This window comes from Rhinopithecus bieti, unplaced genomic scaffold, assembly GCF_001698545.2.
Source record: "Rhinopithecus bieti isolate Rb0 unplaced genomic scaffold, ASM169854v2 scaffold_15087, whole genome shotgun sequence".
Classification (NCBI taxonomy): Eukaryota; Metazoa; Chordata; class Mammalia; order Primates; family Cercopithecidae; genus Rhinopithecus; species Rhinopithecus bieti.
This window is the reverse complement of record NW_016808547.1, coordinates 3,007,296-3,010,163: the sequence shown is the minus strand read 5'-3', so window position 1 is coordinate 3,010,163 and position 2,868 is coordinate 3,007,296.

The following is a 2,868-nucleotide window of genomic DNA, read 5'->3' as shown; positions in this document are numbered from 1 at the left end:
CTTCAGTGAATAACTTTTCTCAAGGAATAAGTTCTTATTTGTTCACAGTCAGGAGGCACCACTGTAAAACATCCCTTCCAAGCTAAAGGCTTCAGACATGCAGGCTGGGCACCATGTCTCATGCCTGTAATCCCAACACTTTGGGAGGCCAAGGCAGATGCATCACCTGAAGTCAGGAGTTCGAGACCAGCCTGGCCAACATGGTGAAACCCCATCTCTACTAAAAATACAGAAAGTTAGCTGGGCATGGTGGTGGACACCTGTAATTCCAGCTACTCGGAAGGCTGAGGCAGGAGAATCACTTGAACCTGGGAGACGGAGCTTGCAGTGAGTCACAATCGTACCACTGCACTCTAGCCTGGACAACAAGAGCAAAACTTCATTTAAAAAAAAAAAAGGTTTCAGATATGCAAAGACAATGTCACTCTGAAATGAATAACAAGCAAGGCACCCATACAGGAATGGTGCTAAGATCAGAAAAAGAGGAATGGAAAAGAAAAAAACAAATGGCAAGTGAAGAACATTCCCTGGAAAAATGTTGTCACAAAATTGTGCCAAGTACGTGCCATGGTTTCAAAAGGTGTAATGAAGCTACCACTTATATATAACTGAAGCTTAAAGACCAGATAAGATAGAAGGTGAGGGAAGTATGACCAGACCACAGAGGAAGGTAAAACATGGGCAGGTAGAACAAGAGGAAATAAAATCATAGAAGAACTGAAGTCTCAATTGGGGGAGAGTGTATATCGGTGTAACCTCAAGGGAAGGTAAAACTTCAATATTGACAAATTAAAATTTCATATGCCCTTTGATTCAGCAGTTCTAGTTTTAAGGGTTTATCCTACAGGCATTTCCTCACAAATGTGTGAAATAATATGTTCAAGTCTGTTAATTCCATTGACATTTATAACAGCAAAACTTTTGAAATGGCCTGTATATTTCCTCATAGAGACTTATCAAATAAATTATGGTTATCGCTACAATGGAGTATTATGCAACCATAAAACATAAGCTAACTACATGCGACTCCACATATATCTCAAAGTAAAAAGCTTAATTAAAAAAGAATAAGGCGGCCTTATAAATACTGTTAATCTCCAAAATATTATGATGATGGTGAAAAAAATTAATGTGTATAGGATGTTACCATTGTATAAAAAATAACAGACTATGCTGACCCGCTTTTATTTTGTTAGTCTACCTCTGGAGGGATGTATAAGAAACCGGTAAAGCAGTTGTCTCTGGACAAGGAAACTAGTTGGTTTCTTTTGAATGTTGTAACATTTTATACCATTGTATTATTACCTATTCAAAATAATAAATTAAGCAATTGATTTAACAATAACTGACACTCCTATGACTCCTCTATGGCCCACCCTCTTCAGTGTCCCCACACCATTCTACACTCCCTGGTCACGCTGAATTATAAGGAATTTCTTGGCATCTGCCTTTCCCAGTGGACAGTGAGACTTTTGAGGGCAGAGGCCATGAGTCACTCATCTCAGAATGTTATAAACATTCTGGAACCAGACTGCCTGGGCTGAAATTCCTGCTCCAGCTCTTCTTATCTTTGCAACCTTAGGGAAATAACTAAACCTCTCATTGCCTCAATTTTTCATCCGTAAAGTGGGAATAATGGCATGACCTGCCTTATAGGATTTTTGTAAGGATTAAGTAAGGTAAGTCTCAGAACAGATGCCTAGCATGCAAGAAGTTCTAGATAATTGTTAGCTTCTGTTGACATCTCTTCATTCAGATGCAGCTAACAGAGGGGCTGACATATTGGTAGCACTGGTGTTTTCACAGAATGAATAAGATGCAGGCCACCCTGTGATCTGGTGCGAACAGAGCTTTCTTTCTTCTGCTTAGCTGGTAGATAATTTTGGATGATTCAAGCTGTCCACCAATCTGACATCCCTGACATCATGAAGGAGGTAGTTATTTCAGTGGAAACCTGAAGGCATGCCCATCAGTGCCGACCCTAAAAATATTTTTGTTTATCTCAGGGATCCAGATAACGCCATGGAAATAATGGGACTCTCAGAATGAGGCTTAGTTACCAGACATTCAGATAGAGAGGCCAGGTCTTTATCTGATCACAAAATAACACCTGAAGCACTAGCAATCCAAGCACAGCATTAATGGATTTTTCTTAAGTACCCTTTTCGATAGAGTTTCCTTTCATTGAACTTTCCTTTTCAGGCAATATTATTTAGGTATGCTGAATTGAGATCCAATTCTTTTTGAAGTTCAGTCTAGTGGAGAAAATGTTAGGACAGCATTAGAGAACTCCCACTCTCTGAACGACCTGGTGAAGTCATTTCATTCACAGCACTGTGGCTTTCTTCTCCCATCTGTCAAGTCACGATAAAAAAAAAAAAAAAAAAAAAACCAAATCCCTGCTACAGCATGAGGATATTACAAGGTTAATGTTAAGCTTGGGCTGGGAGGTGCCCAGATAGAACTGCGTGAAAGTACAGAGTTGATTCTATAAATGTGTGCTGAGCACCTATTATGTGCTGGGTCTTGAAGTTAGTTGTGGGGACTAGAAAATGAAGATTCATGTTCAGTAATTTTTACAAGAACATCGAACTCACTTGGCAAATGTTTACTGAGCCCCTACTGTATTTCAGGCACTGTTTTAATGCTTGGGATATATCAATGACCCAAATCTACAAAAATTCATTCTTTTGCTTTCCAAGTCTCTTGAATGTTATTGGATACTTGGGTGCTGTGGAGAAGAGAGAGAAGGAAGGCCTAGATACTTCTTTCCAGGATGCGAGTTTCAACATTCATGTTTCAACAAAAGCAATGACATCTATAAATTGTATAAGCATTAGTATGCAATTATTTTTTCAAAAGGGGAGT